Source organism: Ischnura elegans, chromosome X (genome assembly GCF_921293095.1).
Source record: "Ischnura elegans chromosome X, ioIscEleg1.1, whole genome shotgun sequence".
Classification (NCBI taxonomy): Eukaryota; Metazoa; Arthropoda; class Insecta; order Odonata; family Coenagrionidae; genus Ischnura; species Ischnura elegans.
In genome coordinates, this window is record NC_060259.1 from 93721634 (window position 1) to 93745551 (window position 23918).

Sequence of the window (23918 nt, forward strand, 5' to 3'; positions counted from 1 at the left end):
AATTGTAATTTTTACGCTGAATGATTCAAGCTTGACGGGTCCCTGTAGCCTCTCTGATCACCAAAAATTTCAAATAAGTGGTGTAATTTGTAGACCATATCCTGTAGAATCAGAATACAAAATTAAAAAATTCCTTGTAATAATTCGAAAAATTTACTTTTTGCCAGCTATTTCCGATTTGGGACCACTGTGCGCTGTGAGGTCGGCGCCGGGGCGTCTGATCGCGAATCTCCCAGAATACACACTTTACAATTGTACAATTAACGAAAACTTCTCGGCTTCTTTTAATCAGCACATGTCAGGAAGTCATCGGGAATAGGTGAATATGGCCTTTCAAAAACCAATTATCTAGCTGAAAGCTTCTCAATTTTCATTTTTGCATTATCGGCACTTGAGAATTTCTATGGATTAGCACATGACTACAAAGAATCTTAATCCTTCACCAAACTTGAAATGTTGATATTGACCAATCTCAAATAAGTTCGGTTACCTCAGTTTTGCACGTCTTCGTCCTAGGAGCTCAATTACAAGCCGTCAATGAGCAATTCGCGTCGCAGACACCACCGGTGTGTCGCGAGGTGCAATCCACGAAAATGGCGGACGGGCGCGTTGCCCATAGAGTCGTCAAAGGGTGGCCGCGCACGCGTGGACTAACATTCCAGCGGATTGAGGACTTCCGCGGGTCGGGAACCATTGACCTCGAGATAACCAGGGTTGGAGTACGACATCATCGCGACGCCATCACCATTCGCCAGCTTCCGCGACTGCATTTGGGTCCAGAGTTTTGAGGCTGACACACTACTCAACACATATTTGAGAGCGAGGGAGGGGGGAGGGGAGGAGAGGAAGGGGGCGTGGTCAAAGACCCGCAAGAAATTATACTCGGCCAATTTACTTCGATGACTCCTATGCTATGACCATTGGACGGTGTAATTCCTCAAATTAAAGCACTTTAACGTTGAAAATACCCTTTCTTTACTTAACGCCAAATATTTTCAATAGCTTAACTTAAGAGAATTTAAGTCAGCACGAATATGAAACTTTCCTGTAGTAAGTGAAGCTGTGACTATTTACCTGTGGAAACATGATCAGCGAGTTACGACAACAAAGGTCGCTTGAGAACAATATCCTTTGTTTTTCCCTTGTTGAGGTACAAAAATTACGGCAAGGATTCAAAATCTCCCGGCAATGCGATGAAAAGGTTTCTCGGCAGTCCAATATTACGGAGGCATTGAGGCAAATAATGTGGCGTAGCGCATGCGCCACAAACGAGATTAGGTGTTATGTGAACCACGCCAGATTTCCACGATCTTTTCATTTCATTTTTAAATTTTACATACTCTTCTATTTTGGCGATAAAGATGTCGCAATGTCGCGTATATTCGGTAAAGCAATGTCTACTACATAAGTTGAGGTAAGTACTATTTTTGGTCTGGAGAACCATATGTGGTCCATTGTTTTCCATTGCATTGTCGTTGGACCCCGAGGGGCCCGTTCAACTGTGCATGGGGCGCACGTGGGCCGAGGCGAGGGCGCGGATGGCCGGCTCCCTCCTCCCCTTTCTTTCGCCGCAGCCGCCAATGTGCTGCACATGTGGTCACCAAGGTTACCAACCCTCCCGATTTACCCCCCCCTTCCCACCCAGGGCTCCAAAGCAGAGGGTGGTTTTGACGGGTGAGGGTAGAGCTCAACACAGACTGAGCACCAGGCGTGTGAATTTCGCACATTCCTGGTACGGGAGGTCAGTTTTTTGCCCTAGGAGTGTGCCCCACGCTGATAGGAATTATTCCGATCGGCCATCAATGTGAGCTGTTGATATCGAACTGAAGATGTACTGAATATTCGATGGCGGCGCCCGCGTCCACGCCGATGCCCCCCCCCCCCCCCCCCCCCCCGCGCCAATTACTCACGATAAGTTGAATTCCAAAAGTTAAATTAAATTATACATAGAATATGCAACTTGGTGCTGGGTATATTCTGGCGCCGCGGCATGGACTGGTATTCGATGTCGCTTCTAATTCCGAGTGTTTGGCCACACAATTGGAATTTGAGCATTTGAAACTTTATTTTTCGACCCGTTGGGGGGCTATAGCCCCCTTTGATCCCCCTCCAAATAGATCCGCCAATGAATGCTGGCCTCTTATTTCCGGAAAGACTTGCAGAAATATTTCTCAGGCCTTTCTTTTCATAATAGATACGGGGGGTGTAAAGCGAAGACATTACAGAGGAGGTGGTCCACAACCAGCCTTTTCTTCTGGAAGTGACTGATATCTGAACTCTAGAATCCACTTTTTTGCGACCATCGCCATTTCCACAGATTAAATAAGAATTTTAACGACCCTAAGTCCATGTGACTTCAGTCCAAAGACACGGCTTTCATTGATGAACATGCTGCAACAGAAAAAAAAGAGAAAAACTCATCCCTTCGCTACTACGGATGAACGGGCGGCCACCATTTTTTGTCCCAGCCGGATCCCCATGACGGGCAAGAGACGGAGCCGACTTCTCTCCAATTCAATGGCCAGCCTGACTGCATACTTCGACATAAGGAAAGGGCTAAAAGCGATCAAATACACTAGCCGCTCCATGATTTCCATAACTACTCAAGTCCACTAGGCAAGAGAGTGGGAAAAAAGTTTTCATGTATATCTTTGAGGGCTATTGAAGCTGTTGCAACTTTTCTTCTTTCTAATAACGAATATTACATGTAACGCTGCATCAATTCGTCGGGAAAATTGAGGTGAATGGTTTTCTGCTGCTTTGAAATTCACGACTTTAATTGACAGCGACACAATAAATCTTCAAATTGACCATTTTACTAAAAATAGCGATAAAGAATGACAATAGATTGCACCTATCAAAGAAATAAAATAATAATTAGGTTCAATTTCGGATTAAAATGCACAATAAAATACGCAAGATAAAACACTTTACTTCATAGCAACAGCTTTTAATTAATCTCCAAGTAATAAATATAATTACCTTAGTGATTACTAGGGTATGACAAAGCTAATAATCCTACTATCCATATAAAAATATGGTTACATTCCAAGAGCAATGACTAAGAACACGAAATAATCTTACATAATAAACACTGTTCTGTTATTGCCTTTCTTTATACGGTGGGTTGCTTCATAATTCAACTTGTAACGGTGAATATCTTCGAATGGGTTACAGAAATACCCCCCTCACAGATATTGCGGAAAATAGCTCACGCGAAACCGCTTAAGATACTCAACAGTAAAATTCAACATTACTATATCAACTGATGAATAAATAATTGCAAAAATAGTTTACGGAACGCCAGAACGAACGGCTTTATTGTTGAATTGAAAGTTTTTTCTCGCTTGTGTAGCCTCTCCATTACGAAAAAAGTCATACTGTGTAATTCGGTTGCGGGCAAATAACTCGACAAAGAGAACATAAAAGAAATTTTATTTTTTGCAGACTAAGAGGCTGAGACCAAGTCAGACCATTTACCAGTAAAAAAACATTTACCCGCATCATCGATGATAAATTTTCCTCCGTGCAAACATCCGCCCCATGGTCTTAGTCTCTTATCTTCTGATTAGCCATGAGATTAAGTGGCGGACCAAACATACTCACTAACCCGAAGAGATTCAACAACACCCACCTTCATGTTATGCATGACAATTACAACCAACAATTTCTTCGAGTGGAGAGCGCTTTAAGAGTTTACATGTTTAAGGTGATCAACTGTTTAATAAAAAAATAATTAACGGACGAAAATAACGATTTTTAAGACGCATTCTTATTTTCACAGGAGTTACATAAAGCGGAACTCGATATGGATTAATAACCTCACTTGCGTATTATGAAACAGGCCCGATACGGTCCACAACAGGCCCACAACGTACAAATCTTTGATTGGATACGACAGGCAACTTTCGACCCTAACAGTGATAGTTAAATATTGGGAACGGTTATAAAAGAAACACAAGAAATTTAAGCATATTACTATGAATCCCTCAAAACTTAAATACACATACCCACGTCAATTTATCAAAAGCCTCAGCATAATAAATATGCACCTGTTATAACGATGCTATGACTGGCGAAAATGGCGGTGCTCACCATAGAAAAACATAATTACCTTCCACGAAGTATCGACTGAAACCATTAAATTCAATAATATTCAGAGTTCGTTTTACGAACCATCTTGCTAACAAAAAGGGTAGCAGTTCACAAATATAAAATATGATAACAAGGAGAATCGAGCAGATAAGGAAGTCGTAATGACGGGCGCTGTGCTCGTTATTAAACAACACGCTGGTGGAAAGCTGCAATAAATATCAATATAACAGTACACATTTATATATACTTTGAATAGACATTATGTTCCTCATTAACGTGACCTACAACAAAACAGCCGAGAAAGATGTTTACATCGTGACATTTGCTGCATGCATCACTGCGCTACGGCTCGCATATTCTACACACAGATTCCCACCGGAGCTGGCGGTGATGGAAGAATGTGACTACGCAGGCTTCCGCGGTGTTGGGGTTCCAATGTCTCCATTCTTCCGGTGCTACCGCGTCGGTTGTTGGTTTAAGACAACCGTTTCGCTGGCACTGCTGCCAGCGTCTACAGGTAGACGATTCTCGTCCTCGTTATATATGGGCCCAGTCCCGCAAGTTGTGGCTGCTGCTCTCTCATTGGCCCGTTCAATCAGTCTATTCTAATTGGCATCCAAGTGGTAGCCATCGTCCCTATTGAAAGTATCCGTCCGAGCTATCTCAATTGATTCTCGGATAAGTCTGGGATAATATCTGCCATCTTTTACTATTATCCTCGCTTCGTCAAATTTAATGTCATGTCCCGGGGTCCAGGCATGTTCTGATTCGGCCGACAGATGGAATGACCGATTCTTCGGTGGTGGGAGGAGTCAATCCATAAAGTCAGTCATCCGTAGTCGTTCAAGTTCATTGCAGCTTTCATAAAATCCGAAAAAGCCCATTACACTTCAACAGTTGTTGTCCCTTCAATGTCATTGAGCTTTCCTTCCGAGCCGACAAAAAACAAGTCTCCCCCGTCTTACCCCTCCCCCTCTTAAGCCAACATCCTCCCTAGAGCCGCCCACTCCACAATTCCCCTAAAGACCGTTCGAATGTCTCCGTTTTGGCCTTATATAACGCAAGGCTGCATCATTAGCTCTTCGCAATGCCACTTCACACCACTTCTACACAACGCATCCCACATCATTTTCCTCCAATTGTAACCAGTAATACATATAATTACTTTTAGTGTCTCAATTACTATTGCTATTGTGTGACAATACACGTGCTTGTCTCTAGCCTGTTTCCTCCAAATATTTTATTTTTCACCGTACACAGTTGTAATAATTAACATTTGCAATCCTCTAGGCCTTTCTAAGCCCACTCCTCTGCTTTCCGACAACCCCAAACTAAAATCCTATAAGTGTGAGGTGGCCCACGGAAAGGAATTGCTCTCCCAACCCTTAATGCATGAAATTCGCATGCCTTTCAGCGCAATACATTGTTCTCAAGTCGAAATCAAAATTCAAACGCCTATGAAACGTCTCTCCTGGTGGCGCCAGACCTCTCAAAAACATGAGCGAGTTCCTTTAACACATAATTCATACGCGTAGATTGCCCCAATTTTTTTCCTTCCGCTATAATTATTTTCCAGCTACCAAACAGCTGTCATTTACCTCAGCCCTTAGGACACTAGAGAAGACTTCTGGCGAAACGTAGACCAACATGAATAATTAAATATGCTGTACAACCCTAGAAGAATGTATAAGCTATGCGCGGCGAAAGCCGGAGATATCAGACAGATTTTATATGAAGGTTCAATTTAGCTTTTGTCTCCCAAGAAAATGGTCCGAATGGCTTTAGTCTCGCAGGTTATCTACGCACCGAATTGTTTGCATTGCTTGACTATGAATGCATCAACAGCTGCCGGGGAACGACTAAGAAGAGTGTGGGAGAGTGCAACCACCCGCCCAGCCGCTCCGACTCTTCCCATGCCTCGGCCACACATTGAAGGACCAGCCATCATCCGCCACCATCACATTCACCATCATCTGCCAGCCTCGCTGCAGCCGAAAGGCGTCGAGACGAGTGCCCAACCGGCCCCAAACAACCAAATTCCACTCTCCAAGCCCACTTTTTTTGCTCACTCGTGACCCGGCTCCACACAGCTTCCCGGCGCAATGTTACCAGAGTATTGTTACGTAATGGTCCATGTTTAGAGTTCTTTGTAAACACGGGAGACCCCCGCTCTACGAGGGGTTTCACTTACGATAGATTAGCCATTCAAACTGAGCTGATTTTTCGAGCGCCTAAAAATTTCAAATGTTGCCGATTTTGTTTACACTCGCACCATGAGTCTTCAATTATGTACTTCTACGCTTTATTTGAGAACGAAACATATCTTTTTACCACGAGTCACACTGACATTGTCACATCGATACAGGCTGATGCTCTTTCAACTGATTACATACGATAACGATACGATACCATACGATAGAGTTTGCTTTGCGATCGGTCCGTATCAGGATTACTATCGTCAAGCGTAGGTCTACTGGATTTAATATGGTTTTGGTCTGCTACATCAATGTGCACTGCACCTGATCACTACAGGCCTATTTTCCATTTCTCCATGGCTTGCATTGGAATGGTAACACAAGTCCCTCACATTATTTGATGAGCCATGAACCCCGAGGGCATTTGAGCACAACCAGAGCTGTCATTGCAAAATTAGCAGTGCCCGAACGCATTTTCCCTAACTTTTTTTTACAAGTGAAATATTAAACTGCGTATTTTCTTATTGCAAGTTATTATTGAGTTTGAGGAGCTGCATCGTCCAAACGATTCAATGCAATTTTGATACCGCAGAAATTGCAAGAGGAACAATACATTTCTACGTTAAATGAAATAAATTATCCTCGTCAAATTCTCAACCTCTTAGAGATTCTTACACTTAATTTTAATCTAAGAATTCAGCTTCTTTGAGCGTAACGTATGTTGCCCAAATTGAGCGTTTGGTACTCCCGTAGTTTCCGTTCTAATGACTTGTAATTTTAAAAGCTGGGTCCACCTATAACTGAATATAGCAAACACATTGCTAATCCGACTAAACCGAAGCCTTTGTTGTAAATAACGAAAACCTAAAATAACTTCGTAAGTATTGGCCATATTGAAAATTGATTAGTACGCTTGTGTAATGTATAAAATACGAAATGCAGGTCCTCACAAAAGTTAAATTTAATAATATTAGCAAGGCCAATACCGTTTGTTATGTATCTGAATGTTTTGCTTAGAGTATTTTTGAATACTGCTGACTGGCTGATTCGCGGAAGCAATTTGTTCATACCGCTTGAATCCCACTTAAGGGTTTACGACTCTGTGAGTCAAAACAAACAATTTTCGCCAATTTAGTTTAAAAATCCCTCTCTCCAATTGACGAAATTCATCTATTATAAAAAGCAACATGACGAGACATAATTTAATCCCTACATTTTTCAATCAACAGTTTTGCCAGCTGTTTCATTGTAATGCCATTTCCATGCCAACTACGTGATTAGGCTTGAAGTAAAGAATTCACCACCTAATTACTCAAGACGTTGCTCGGAGACGAGCATCAAATTTATTCTTATCATGACGAACATTACATATTTTTTTTTAAATGATACATCTATTAATTCTATCGTAAATCAACATTAGTCGCATGCTTAGACATGTATTGCCAGAAGAACCGGCGTCAACATGCGAATTTGGGAATTCTATTTCCATCAAATACAGACGAGAGAGCCCATTTTTGGTGGCCATTCGTCGACGAAGAATAAATCGTAGAACATATTTTGAAATGCTAATGAGAATGACATATACTTTTCGGGCCAACTCCCATAAATATACTTTTGGTTGGGGATGAAGTAACGATCTCTGAATATAATTTAAGAAAGGACTTTTATTTCACCATATTTTTACAGTTTCCACGATAAAATCGTCATTTCCCCGAAACAACGTTGCCTCAAAGCAAGCCTCAGATTCCAGATACTGCGCATACACTTTGAGGGTTTTACACGCACTCTCTTGCTCACGGAAAACACAGGTTAACTTAAAAAAAACCATCGCGAGAATACTTCATTCTATTGCTCATCAGCCAAAGCGCCAACTTGGCTTGTCCCCACTTTGCAATTATAACCTAGGAGACGTACAAATTCGAGTGTGGCAAAATGGTTTGTGGTAAAGACACAGCGACAAAGACAGCATTCAGATATCAAAAAGTTTCCCTCATTTTAAGGATTTTTTCAATCTGTATCCTTTACAAGGACAAGTTTTTTTACCCAAATGAGATCCACTACCTGCGATTTCCTTCAGATTCCATGTAATTTCCTGTTATTTCAGCCGCAGATGCCCTAATATTGAATTCGAGCACAAATTGCAGTAAAGTTTTCTCGGGTTTCGCACCGAGTCAGGTCCTCCCATATCTCCTTCCAACGTTTCGATGAACAACTCGCCCATCGTCATTAGGGATTCAGGAATCCAAATCCAAAATGGATGGATTCCTGAATCCCTGATGACAATGGGCGAGTTGTTCATCGAAACGTTGGAAGGAGATATGGAGGACCTGAGCCGGTGCGAAACCAGAGAAAACTTTACTGCAAGTGTTCGCCGGGGGAAAAAATAAAAATTATATCGAGTAAGAATTACTTTATTCGCATCACACTTTGTTCTAATAGCACACAAAGCCTATTTAAAGTGAACTTTTCGCGTGGCTGTCGCTGTGATGGCTATCGAAGACTTAAATCCCATTACTTACGGCGAGGACACTACCTTGGGAGCTTTCCGTTTCCTCACAACTCCCCCTCAAGGGTTTCCAATAATGCCCAAGTTCCACTCCGCCCCACTCCTCCACATTTCTCATATTCGAACGAAATTAATGTGCCCTCGCATTCCTTATCGTCTACGAATGCTCAGAGTTAATTCATCATGACCGCACCAAAAAATATTTCCTACTCAGTGATATTTCGTTTTAAAAGACATCTCTAGTCCACCAAGGGATCTAAAAAGTGATACATGAAGTCATTTAAACTCAACCACCCCACAATGGCCACATTCCTGATCAAGATAAACATGGGTGTCTTTCAGTGGACTTCTAACTGCACTGGCGCTCACACACTTGATTCTCTCAGGGCGGAAAAGCTGGAAAGCTTACTCGAAACAAATGAGCCATGGAGCAGAGTCGATGGAGTCAGACGGAACGATAAGTACCATAAGCATTTCAAGGATATTATGGGATTCGAATAAAAAATTAGGAGGCATAGACTAAAAAGTAATGGGATTTAAAATATTTTTATAAACCATGGTTTTCTCTAAAAACAAAAGATTACTTAAATAGGAAATATTTTAATGGGCAGTTAATCATAAATTGACTCTAAACATTCGTCAAAGGAAGCCAACTGGAGACAATTTTTTTCTTTGGTTCGACATTCCATGAGAAAAAGAATAGCGAATATCTACTAGGCATAGAGTCATGTATGGAACTTAGTCATTACGAAGTCATTTGAAATGATTACACTTGGTTTCCCAGCATTCCTTACAACACGCGACAACGGCAGAATCTAAGCCAGAAGCACTCGCATAAGTGTTCAATGAGAGATAAAAATCTTAGAAATAAGAACATGAAATGAATAGCGAAAGTATTACTACACGAGTCTCCAACAATGTTCTTTCAGCCAAAATCCGGAAGTACTTCGATAACCTTTTGAGCAAAAAAAAACTACTCTTTGCTCATTGAATAAAATTAAACTTTTGACGTATTTAATTTATCAAACCTTGGTGCGCTCCTAAGCTTCTTCGACACCCTGAAGCGTTTTCTAAAGCAAGCAAACACGTCCTCCCTCAACTAGCCTTCGCTCAAACCTTGCCCTACAATGCTCTTCCATGATATTCCTACAGTGAATTTGCCTCAAGTGATACACAACTAGGTTTTCTGCAGTCTTCGCAAATCGACGGCTTACTCTTTTTTGGTACAACAACTGGGCCATCATATCCGATGCAATCTGGCCACATTCCGTCATTTCTCATCATCAGGACAGCCAAAGAGCAGGATAGCATCACCCTCCATTCCGCTGTTAAGTCCGCAATTGCACTTCAATACTTCACCCGTTAGAACGCTGACCCACTACCCATCACCAGGTTTTCTCCATTCCAAATTTTATTCTTTCAGGTTCACGATTGTTCTTTTCCACACCAGCAGTTGCTAAGGCACCAGACGCCGATTCTGCTTCCCTCGAAACTCTGCGTCTTCTCTGGCTACGATCCTCCCCAAATCGATTACCATAAAGACTAATCTAGATCAGAAGATCTCATCCTAGAACAATATTAGCGGCACCGTTTACCCCATTGTCCCCTCGTTAGCCGCTCAAATTAAAAGGGCGCATCACTCCCGATCGACCGCTCATATTTCGTCTTTTTAGCAGGCTCATTTAAAAATCACATCGTCATCTTGAAATGATTCAAAGCACATACAGTAAACCTCAATTAACATTTTAAAAATTGAGACACAGTCAAATATTGACAAGGAACTATTTTCAACAGTCTGAAAATTTTAAGATGATAAAATTATGTTTACCAAAACCATATCACCAAAAGAGACGGTCAAGAGGGAGTGAAGCGTCCTCTTAAAATGCATAAAGTTGAACACGTTTCCCATAAAATGGCTGTCCAAAAGAGACATCAACGCTGGGTCGAACGAGCCTTTGAAAGGGAGAACAGAGTGGATGCATGCTATAAAATACAAACATGGACCGTATGCATTCATGGCCCACCATGGAGCCTTCGGATTTGCATAGCTTGAGTAAAACTGAAAATTACGGGATTCCCCACGGGTTAAAGAGTAACTTCACACGAACGAAGAATTTTAAAATGTTATCTCATATGTTAAATAAAAAAATAGCACCGATTTCAACATGTAGAACAACCATAAATACAAATCTACAGTTTCTATCCGAGGTAGCCGAAATTTTCACATCAATACTATATTTTATGAAATAACACCGAAGGGCATCGGCCGTTCAAAGCAGAGACATCGGCGACAGCTTCAATTTGAACAGTAACATAGATAATAATTTTATTCTTGGCCCACGATGATATTACCGTCGGCACTTATTATATCCAAGGATTTAGCGTATTGCGCACAATGATACTTCATTCTTCGGTTACTTAAACAATGGAGTATTACTCTGGTGACCACGAAATTGTGCGCAAGAAAAGGAGCTTAAGTCCAAGTAAAAACGGGAATATCATTGGGACTATACGTATTTTAGCTCTCGATTTCCCAAAATTTTCAGAATAAAGAAGTTTTTGCCGAGAATAAATAAAAACACGCAAGATAGTATCCGAAATAATTGGGACAATCTTCTTCTCAGAAATAATATAATGTATAGTCATCAAGGCTTTGCTAGCAACGGTTCTCCCCGCTATTGAATAACCAAATGACTCTCGCGCGGTAGATGGCTACTAAAAATTGTCACCAAGCAACCCTAAGGTGACCCTCTCAAAGTCTAAGCTCGCACCTCACTCACTCATCCATACGTTGTAACCAGGTATAAAAGCAAAATGCCGAAACATGAATGAAACCACTGATACAATTACCAATAACATTATGGCACAAGGGACAGCAATGCAATGAACTGGCAAACAAGGTAATCAGTTCACGAGCAAATGGGGATCAACATTTCCCAGACAGTACTCGATGCATATTTACTGCCCAGAAAGTGTTCTCACGTGCCCATATATTGCTGCCGATCTCAACAACACGCCAACCCATCCTTCGCGTCGATCAGTGGCGATCGGAGCACTCGCGCGATTAACTCATGCCGAGGGATGATCGCGTGTATGCGCGTTTTCGGATTCCATGGCATTTCCACTCAATGAGTACACCCACCGCATTACAACCCCAGGGACTGCTACACTGCAGTCCTCCGTATCTCCCGATCCTACGTCATGTATATCCACATCTATGTACCACCACGCAAGCTGCCTCAAGATATATACGCTATAAAGCTTTGTAATGCTTCTATTCGCTCGTACCAGTTTCTGACGACGCGAGACGAATGTGCTTCGACGGAAATTTTTACCTGCTTCAAAAATGGCCAATAACTTCAGGGCCGCCGAAGTTTCTCATCCTTCTGACTACTATGCGGTTTTTCCCTATCCAGTAACAAAACAATGTTTCACTACGGTCACTGGTTAAGCGCGTCACGTGCAAAGAGTGTAGCCGAGGAAGAGCATTGGAGAGATCTGGTAGAGTTGGAGGGCTGCGAGTTCGCTCTTCCAGCAAATATTCCGCATGTACGTCCGAACCTTCTCTTTCCAAATTCTTCGTTGATTGCAGATGACGCCCCAAATCCCACTTGCTCCAGTCCCTCCCGAACGTCGGCCACAATTCTCTTTCCTCCACGGAATTTAAGGAAATTTCTACGATTTTTCGTAGACATCGTGAAACAGCAATGTCCTGAGCAAAGACGCTTTTTAAAACAGCCTGACGCGGGGAATATGAATTAGGCACGCACATTCAACGAAACGAAGAACCACGTCGTACGTTATGTAGAGATAACGAGTACTGGGCAATCAAAACATTAGCGTTGCTGCAACCTCATAACTACGTGAATACATTCATCTGCAGCCCTTCATATCTCTTCAGTTGCATTGCTCAAACGCTTTCAAATCTATTCAGTGAATTCTGAACGTACGCCTAACTGACCGCTGAAACTACGATATCATGCACGCACATGCTGAAATCTCCTCCATCGACACTTACTCATTCACTCTTTCTTCCCATGGCTCCAGGCCCGTGCTGGGCCACTGGGATATATCCCTGTGCGCCATCCAGCCTAGAAATCTACCCTGCTGTTCCGAAACTGACAAATTTTACAATCAGAATAACAGCATTGCGCAATTAACTTGACTTCAACAATGTTTCATTTAACAGCATAATAAACACCATCTTGAGTAAGCAAAATTATAATTTAAAATAATATGATTCAATCGGGAAAGATTCATTTCAATCCGAAGAGGGTAAGGATTAAAATTTCGAAATTTACTTATTATACTCCGCACCCCCAGAGTCCTCCCCCTGGTTCGCTCTGGCGCCCTCTCGCCATGGCCGTCCATCGCCGTAAGAAGGGCTCTAGCAGGGGCCTACATAAATCCCCCACAATATAGAATAATGATAGGTTACATCGCTTATTGCTTTGTAAAGTTTGCCAAAGTGTTTCTTCCTTCCTTGCTGTAGTGTAACCCAGTACAGTACATGTATATGATTATTCTATCACGGCAAAGCAAGCTAAGTTTGCCTATCTTACTTCACTTGGCCATATCGAATTCTTTCCCGAATAAGGGCTCGAGGAGTAAATATAAGGTTTTCCCACGAGGGTCTTTTTCTCTAAAAGTAGTCTCGATTATAACATTGCCCCATATCGTGAAACAGCAGTGGATACGAAATCCTAGGGCGGGCTCGCGGGGTTACTCTCCTGGGCCGAAGTCTGAAGCATTAAAGCTTATCACCTCTGCACCGCAGAAAGGGGAGGACAAGGCAGGAAAAAGGTGGGAGGCGCCGCCGCGATAGGAGCCCGACGACGCCTCCTGGAACAGGATAGGATTGGAAGGGAAGAGGAGTCCCGCACCGTCTCAGAGGCGGGCGGGTCCTACTGCTAGCGAAATCATAATTTAATTTTTCGACAGAAATGAAAAAAATTCCTATAGGAAGGAAATTTCTACGATTTTTCGTAGATATCGTGAAACAGCAATGTCCTGAGCAAAGACGCTCTTTAAAACAGCCTGACGCGGGGCATGTGAATTAGGCACGCACATTCAACGAAACGAAGAACCACGTCATACGTTACGTAGAGATAACAAGTACTGGGCAGTCAAAACATTAGCGTTGCTGCAACCTCATGACTACGTGAATACATTCATCTGTCTAAGTCAAGTCTAAATTAACGTGGCCATTTTCTTCAATATGCGAGAAGACTTTCCGGTGTTCCCACCGGTTTAATTCGTTTAATATCACCAACGTTTCCACGGACGACCCCGCCATCGTCATCAGGGTCAAGATTCACCCTGATGACGATGGACGAGTCGTCCGTTGAAACGTCGGTTATATAATACGAATTAAGCCGGTTGAAATCCCGAGTAGACTTCATGCAAATAATTCACCCTGAAAGAATTACTTCATACTCCAATATACATGAAAACGGTCTTAAATTCCCAACTAAGGACTTCTTGCATGTTCAGGTAGGCGTTAGAAAGCTAATCCACAATGATGAGCGGAAATCATACGGTCAGGAAATCAAAATCTTCATCAAGCGAAGGATCGGTTTACAAAAATCCCGGTAATCCTTTCTTCATTAAAGGTGTACTTCACGTTGTCGAGTAGATTATCGGGAGACCAGTTTTTATAATGTAAATCTTAACCGCCGATTGGCTGATAGTTTGATTGATCGAGGGGGGAGCTGATCCGCACTAATCGCGACGACAGCATTACAAATTGCGTCGGAATAGCTTCGAGAGTGCTAATCTTTCTATTACTAATGTGAAATCACCAATGTCCTCAATTTAGAATATAAGTTTCTGTAATAACAAACAGTACAACACACGACGCAAACAGATGCGCACAAATATTATCCTAAAGTAAAGCGACTGGTTGTGGTGAACTTGGTGTAGGTACCGGTACGGCTGAAAGGCACACACGGTGCGCCAAATGGTGAGTCTCTTAATAAAAATGAAAAAAAAATAGAAGCGCATAACTTTCATAGTGAGAATGCGTAAGGCTATGCGAGGCAGCAAGAGAAAAATAGCTGCGGCACAGGAGACGTTAAGGGAGAACAAATACGCACGCAACACATGCACAGAAATGCGCACGAAAGACGACACTGGAAATATTCCCCATTTCATCCACGTGGAGCCCTCACCTAGAAATTCTTTTCAGAATAATCCGGAGGTGTCGAAACCATTGCAAACTCCGAATCGTAAAATTGCGAAAAGGAATATGGTTATCGTTATTTCGATCATCACATTGCATCAATAGGGTTCACAGCATTCATTTGACATAGTATTTATACTTGCCAGAGGGATCCAAAAGCAACGAAACCACAATGAATATCTTCTCTTGGCTCCGCAAAAATAGACCAAATTACAGCCCTTCCACAATGACCTGAGGATGAGGATAACGAACGAAGGCAAGGTAGTCGACAAGCAGACTCCACATTGGCAAGCGATAGCTCCATTGTGCCACCCTTCCCCTTACATCAGGGCTCATTGCATCCCTCACTTATGGCCTGCTTACATGGTACATTAGCCAGTACGAGTTAATGTCTAAAAGTATGAACGCGAGAATGAACACGAAAATTCACCGTGTAGCCACCCAACTTGTGCGAATGCATGAACTGAAAATACAACATGTTCTAATTTGGTTCATGCATTCGAAGATTTTCCGTTCCGGTCCACAAAAATCATTCATGCAAACAGACATTAACTCGTACTTGTTAATGTATCGTGTAAACAGGCCTTTAGACAACTGAGACAGTGAATACAACATTTATCTTCCTCTCGGCTACTTCTTCCCCACGAACACCTCCGCATTACTTTCCCAAAATGGAAACAGCGCAACTCAAGAAAAACAGGCCACAAGAATGTAAACAAATAGATGATGATGAAGAAGTTATAGACGAGGATAAGGAAGAAGCTAACGACCTGAGTTCCGAAGAGAGTATAGGGCTCAAGGAAGAGAATCCTCCTAGCTAACAAAATAAGAAATTCAACAAATGGTGCAGTCACTGCAGGGTGTAAAATAAGTATATTTCCAGCAAATATTTTTGTGATGTTATTCATGTATGCTTTACGAGCACCATTTCACATTAATTTTACGCATAATGCACGAAAAATTGAAATAGCACAGCAATTTTTGAGGCACTACTTTGTCAATATAAATGAACCTGACAGCAGTAAGTAGAGGAAATAATTGGAAACGATGGCTGTTTGTCAACTAGACGAGGAAATATCGCAAAATCCCATGGTGACTGTCGATGTCAATATTTCGCACGCGTATTGATTGATAAGATGAGCAATTGGCACCGCATTGATTCCCGCCTCACGGATGGCTGCGCAGAAACCAAAACTGTGGCGAATGCAATTAGCCCAACATCACTATTGCCATAGGAAACGGTTAAAAAGTTATCAAATGGCATACTTATAAATAGAATTCATAAAAACGCAGATACTTCTCTAGCTCAGAGAGAATTAAATTCATTCGCAATAAAATTTCAAATCGAAATAAACAACACGTAAACTAACGCTACTTAGCCAGTCAATCAGATCCTCAAATTCACCATGCAATCGAGGATCTTGTCCAGTCAACCTTGGTCGCACGCACTGCGGCCAAAATTTGCTCTCGTTGAGAAAGAAGCGAGTACGGAGGATCTCAAAAATTAATAAAAGCGGTTAAAAGTAACCAAACATTTATTGACGTTAATTATCCGACGAAATAGAGAAGGAGTGAGTCAAACAATATCTAATTGAAGACCGATAATATGATTCAGGTCTAGCGATTATTAGTGAACCGAAATTTTCCCTTATCTCTTATCTTTTACAGTATTTTACGGGTTGAGTTATAAATATTCATTATCATTTATCAAAGATAATGGCTAAAACGCCACTTCCACGCTAAAACTCCCGGACATTACTTAAGCGGCCAACGGGAACGCGGAATAAAATGGTAGATGTTGAAAACTTTTTAAAAAACTATTTATGAGTTGCCACAAAATTTTATTTTAGGAACAGTACCGTGGCTTCATCCACACTATATTATTATTAAATTAAGTTCACATTAAATTAAGTTTAGGTCGAATCCAAGGTGAAATATTTGAGAAAAGTCAATACACAGTCTATTAAAAATTAAAATTAAATAATATGTACAAGGAACGAGATATAAACCAATTACTCGGTGATAGTGCGATAATTTCGCACTTTCACGCTCTAACGGAATTTAATTTATGGAACGGAGAAATTGGGTTTGAAATAGAGAAGGTGTCATAAAGTACTTCCTTTATACTTGTTTTCTTGCAAAAATACACGAGGCATATGAATACAATACAGGCAAGAGAGTCTGGTACCAGAAGGAACAATCATGAGGTCTGTTACTCAATAATGGCACGCAATTTACAAAACTTTTTTAAAGACAATATTAGGAGTAAAAATGTTATCGACTTTTACTCTTTGGTCATGAGTTTCTTTAACAAAAATACAAATATTTTCATTTATTCCAGAAACACGTTATCTTTGAACTTTTGACTTACACAAGATGTTTCTTTTAGAGAACGTTTAACATTCTTCATACATCTTAGAGTTTATTTTTGATATTTTTGGCTGCATATGCTACGTTATTTTTGGTTTAGTTATGGATTTAACGGAGTTTTAAACCTTATTTTCAAGTTTAGAATAAAAAAAATATGTGGAGTCGATATGCCTCGAGCGAGTAATCAACATGGAAAAATCAAAACATTTAAGTCAAATTAATGTGTGAAGAGTGAAATTTAAGATTGAGATTGTATTTTTCACGAGAAGTCAAGGATTCAACGTTTATAACTATGCCTCATCTATCACTGTATGTACAGTATTAATGGAGCATATATGGAATGACAGAAAAAGACCTTTCTGCAATAACATATACGATATTGGTGTTAAATATCTTCTACAAAGTCAAAGCTTAAAAATCAGCCAAAATACACATAAATACGAAGATTGGGTAGAGGGATTTAACTAACTGTATTATTCAAGTTTTCTTGGCCAAAAATGTGAAAAAATGAGTCAGGCATAAATTTATATATTTTCGCACTAATCTCTTGAGGTATTTAGTCTGAGTTGAATACGCAATCATAGAGGAATTTCGATCACAATCTAAGATCTATTAGGACTGACCGTCCGTTGAAATAGCGCGGAATAACCCATTGAGCACCTCTTAATGAGGATACAAATTTGCTGCCCTGCCGACGGTTATGCACAAATGATACTATATCGCCATTTAGCAAACTCTGATAGCTTTTATGTTTACCGTCCGTACACTTATTTAAATATATTACGGTATCACCAAAGAAACGTTAACAGAGTTTTCAAAATGCATAAATGTCAAACCAAAAAAGGATTCAACGGTTTCGCATTAACTCTCTAGTGTTAAAACCAATGGAGCTGCATTGAGGAGGCCCTATTCCATCCCATAGAAGGCTGATTTCTGTTGCCACTTCGGTCGCATTTTATTCAGCTTCAAAAAATGTCCGCGGCGCGGAGTGCAACGCGATCCATTTTTTTCTAAAATGTTGCATTTTAATGTTCGCAATCGTGATTAATAGCATTGAAAAGTTATGAATTTGATAGATCACATCATCATGTATATCAATTTATGCTAACACCCCTGACTTCACCTTATTTCCCGGAGAAACTCAATTCTATTTGTCCGTCAGCGACGCGAGAGGCGACTTTTGTACCCTATTTAAATGCGCGGGGGGTTACAACACATTGAAGAGGCCGTCTTGAGGATCCTCTTCAGTAATATTCGGGGTTAAAACTCCGAGTGATGGGAGGTCCCGAGTGGCCCTTCCATTGCTTCCAATCGGAAAAATGATGATAGGCCAAAACTAAAGACCTACATCTAGAAGATAAAATGCGAATCACCTCCAGGGTGTGTGGCAGGGGTTATCACCTCAACATGCAAAGGCTACCACAATTGCCTCCGCAATCGCGCATGGCAGGTATCAGGTCATACAAAGGTTATTTCGCAGTATACAACAGCACTTGGGCCAAGATGTAGGAAGTGCATCACAAACTTAGAATATGCATCGAATAATAAGTACAACTGGGTATGTTATTCGGCAACAAAAGGTAAAAAATAAATATGTCACTAAACTGTCCAATGGAAGGCTATTTTTGATTTCGCGGTGAATTCTGTTGCGGTCTGTTTGCGCTAATCGTCTAATATACTGTAGTAGCCAGGATCATTGGCGGATCCAAGATAGGGGCAAGGGGGGCAACCTCCTTGCAGTAAAGGGGGTCCGAACAAAATACCATTCTATCTAGTGTAAATTGGACATCCAAGGGGGGGCAATGGCCACTGGGCAGGATCTCTCAGAGTATCCTTGAAATTCTCTACATATTTCATCCCAACACTGTCTCAAAAGATTAATTCTAAGATTCAATTGACGTTTAGACGATTGACTAGAAACTATATGCGTCAAAGGTTTTCTAGGACTGCTAGATCACTGGCCGTGATATGGTGTAAGCATGGAATGAAATTAATAAAGCATGGAGGAAAACTATTTCGAATACTTGATCACCCTATCATATTCCTCTCCTTCGAAAAAGGTCCACCGGCTTAGGGAACATAGCCGGTGACATTATGAGAAATCAGGCAAAATCTAGAGTGACTGTTTTAACACACCTAACAACGTGCTACTTCACATCAACACATTTTTTAAAAAGTTTCGTACATACGAAAAATAAATACAGAACCCAACATTAAATTCCCTCAATAAGAGCGCACGGCAGAATTTGTATTAGAGGCAGCTCGTGAAAGACTTCAATGGTATTTCCTATTTCCAAAATCCGGTGAATATCGTCTTCCCTCATACCAGTGATAACTCATTCTTAGAACATTTATGATTCTACCAAACAATTGTGAGCTCCCAATATACTGCATTGAAAAAAATATCTCAAATGAGCCACAACTTTGTGTTTTCCTATTAAGGAAAACCACACGAAATCGCCATGAGGTCCCTCCACGAGGGGTCGATGGAATGTAACGTCATTTACCAGAAATTTTCGGGTGAATGGTGGATTTCAAGCATTACTAAAGAAATTATCACTTGATATGTACATTTTTATTCTACTGATAAGGGTAGGTCACGATTCCGTGTTACCCAAGAAACTGTTCCCCACATATAGGTGATTGAACGATCTACGGCCGTTTAAAAATTGAAAGAAAAGAAATTCCCCAAGGCCATACTCTTTGCTGGGAAAAAAAGGTGGGGGTGGGAAGTTAAAAGGAAGACAGTGGGATGATACACCAAAAATAAGAGTAATTACTTCACCTTTTTGCCCAGGAAAGATTACGGCCTTGGGGAATTTATTTTCTTTCAACTGCTGCCCACATTTTTAGCTGTTTGAAGTAACTAATACACGAACCACAGGATCATAATGATAGTTACATGTTGAACGTTGAGTGTAGTGTAGGAAGCAAAGAGTCAGTAGGACACCCGATCAATGTTAACCCTAAGTCGCCCTAGGTGGGTAAGTAGCTGTCTAGCCATCACTCCCTGAGAACGAGGAACGTGACAGATCTTGAAATGTCCGATATAACGGATTCTCTCGACCGGCAGGAAGCCCGCGAGAACTTTATCCAAGGATTCTTTGCTTTAGGGAAGAAAGCGTTAATGTCTTTAGGGGGATGGACACCCCTGATCAACAAGGGAATCTGATTTTTCTATTGACAACCACTGAACACTACTGGTTCGCTCTTCCCTCCGAAAAGATGTCCTTGACACTGATTGCAATTATTCTTACTGGTTGATCCCTACTGGTTGCAAAGCGATCAGAATTTGCTGTACTTGAAAAATTTCACGACGACGACTCACTGCAGGGACCCAAATCGCCGTAGGAGAGAAAATTTTCAAACACAATTCCCATAGCAATGTGAGCCAATCGCTATCAAACGTTCGGAATCAAAACTAATCGCAATGATTCCGATCAACTGTCAAGAAAACCATCCACGGAAAATGCGTAGTAACCGGTGCGGCTGTCTGGTGGGAGATACCCTTCGTGTATGTAAAAAGATGATTCGTAGCCAAGGAAAAATATTGAACCCAACAGGAAGAATTTCTCATTAGGAGCTTACCCTGAACTACTAGTGCCACTCTGCGCATGCGCAAGCCAAAACAACTAACTAAAAACCCTGGAGATCATGTGAACCTAGGACTCCTCAGATGAAACTCCGAACGCTACAAACGATGTGGCATGAGTGGAATGTTGGGGCCAACTACCACAGTGGTCCATTGTATAACAAGGCGTACCAGTTTGTGTGCATGATCAAATTTACGGGGTTACTAGAATGGTGGGACGTAGCTTGCCAGGCGGTGGAAGTGGATTCAACCGATGAACCCTGAAGGGTGCCTAGCCGTCAATGGCCAAGAATCTCTCTCAGAAGAACGAGAATTAGACCGTGCAGGAGCTACAACAATTTCATTTCTCTCAATTTCGATAAATCAAATTTTACCACCAGGAAAGCCTTCGTGAATGGTTAATTGGACCGCTTTTTATTGACCCATTGCAATAAAGTTTGGGGCTCTACTGCTTGCCAGAGGCAAGAATCGCATAGATCCTAATCGATGTAAGCGGCATTTAAAATGCATAATCTCAACGTATGAAATTAATTAGGACCCCGCAATTCCACAGCAATACTCCACCAATTATATCAGAGTCGGCAGAAGAGAGATCAACTGACTGAGGTTGAGCGAAATTCCATGAAATACGATAAAATTACGCCCTCTGCTTATTACCACTAAGCTCCTTGATCGTTTTCTAGTGTTAATGGCAACCCTGCAAAGGAAGAGATGCCTTTATAATACAATCCAGTGGCGCCGACTCCATGGGGCCTGAGGGGGCCCGAGCCCCCTCCAAAATTCGTTATGGGTGTGAGGAAAAAATGTGCCAGGCTTGTCGATTTTCACCTGAGTGTTCAGATATCGACATTGGAGTTATCAGGGTTCTAATGTTGATCATATGACTCTTCTAAAATGCTTAAAAAACTTAAAGCTCACAACTTACAAAATTTCCCGGGGCAAGATCCCCGGTTTGCCCCCCCCCCCCCCAATATTTTTCGTAAGTCGGCGTCCCTGATAAAATCATTAATTTCGAAGCTACAATTAGGAGTGAGAATATTTTTGCTCAATACAATTTTACAACCAACTCTGCTTCAGTATCAATGATTGTAACCGGTCGACCTCAGATGCAGAAGTGATTAATGGATTGCTTGCCGCGGCATGAAGTCTAAATGTAACAAGCGGTTGAATGTCACCACTAGAATGAACTCCTTCACAGAAAACCCTCGCAGTAAGCAAGCACGCCAGAGTGCAACTTTGAGTCATTGCCCTGGACCACTTAAGTCACGCTCCTTGAAGCAACAACTTCCTCTTACTAGTTCACTCAACTCTTACTAGTAGATCCCTATCAGCTGATGGGCAAGAGATACTGGTCCTGCTAAGGAAGCTGAGAGCTAAAAAGATGGGAGAACTCCAACAGGATTGCTTAAAAATGCAACAACACAGCAACAGGTTATAAAAAGTGCTTCCATTTAATAGATTTAAATTCCACAGCGAACCCAGGGGAGGTAATATTTTGAATAAAACCACAATTCTATCGAGATTGTCCAAAAATAAACTTTCTTTGTTTTCATACATTCAAGCTCTATTGGTGCCAATGTGACATGTCAGCATCGTAGGAACCATAACTTCGATAATTAAGGGGTTGAATTTCATGACGAAGACAAAAGGGCTTTTACAGTTCCTTTTTTCAGTAAATTGTGTGGAAAGTACAACGAGCATGTTTACAACAACGGCATTGCTCCAATCATCGCCTGATTCCACCAAAGTAATCGGCCTCTGTCACAAGATACATGCAGTTTGTAGGGGCTCGAGTATCAACCCATGCACCGAGGAATGAACGAAATTAGATCAAGTTATACTCAATCCCCCAATTCGTAAGCACATCAAGTTGCTGCCGCTGGGAGAATAAATTTTGACAAGGCATACTTTCATGAATGGACTCGCATAGATCAGCCTACAATGTGATTATGAATGGCCAATGAAAAGCGAAGAAACGTTTACTTAACAAAATCCTTCAGAGAACATAAAATACGAGTGCTATACAGAAAACACAAGAAATGTACACATCAATAACACGCAAGATTGAAATACAAGAAAACTCGAAAACAACACCAGAATTTCACCCAATGAAGTTCAACACTTCCCGCTAAGAACCAATACAAATATTTAGACAAAGAAAGCAGTTTCCAGTCACAAACTCAACAATCCTAAAGAATAGATAAGTCACAGAATGAAGGTAAATACACCTACCATGAACTGGCAAAAGTTGAATTCTTACTACGTTATAATTTTTAACGCATTGGCCTCCGCACGCCGGATCTGTCGACTCCAACAATCCCTCAAGAGATTTAAAGCGATGTTAAATCCAGCGATTTACTATGGAACAGAACAATCCCAGCCAGACATGCACTCCCGTCTCCGTCCACAACTCCACACTTCACTATCTCCACGAGAACGACGCGCGCTGAGAGCTGCGAGAGTTCTGAGAAGTTCCGTAAGGAGGCGATTACCATCAGCGGCAGCGCTACTGGCGCCTAAACTTCTTGCTAAAACGGATATACGTCAACAAGAATGATTTTATTTTTATATAAATGCCTTGATTTTATTTAAAATTGAAATTTATTGCTTCAACATAATTATTACAAATAGGCTCAGCTCGAGGCAAACTTTAAAAAGGGGGGGTTACGGGAAGAGCCACTGATGTCTTTCCAAACCGCGAAATTCTAATGCTTTAGCCAAATGCACATTAACATTTCCTACGGTAGCAAGCATTTTCGAGGTGAGACTGTATATATTAAAGATTACTTACTTCTTTTACCCCGAGTTGACTCGATAATTTCATCGTTTCTCCAATAAAAGTTTGCGATTGCTGGAGCTTACCAAATAGGTAACAAAGTATTTATTTGTTTTTTTATTTTATTTTCGAACCACCGTATACAGCTCATATTGGCCATTTTACATCGGGGAATTCAACAAATTTAACAATTAAACGTACAC

At 41.2% G+C, this 23918-nt stretch overlaps 1 protein-coding gene across 3 annotated transcripts in view; it reads right to left on the minus strand.

Annotated features, from left to right (window-relative positions):
- LOC124171833 (laminin subunit beta-1) overlaps positions 1-23391 on the minus strand; it is a 140288-nt gene extending 116897 nt beyond the window's left edge. For all 3 annotated transcript variants that reach the window (XM_046551187.1, XM_046551186.1, XM_046551185.1), the window contains exon 1: positions 23172-23391. The gene's annotated coding sequence lies outside the window, so the exon portion shown is untranslated. The remainder of the gene's footprint in view (positions 1-23171) is intronic.
- Between the last annotated feature and the right edge of the window lie 527 nt (positions 23392-23918).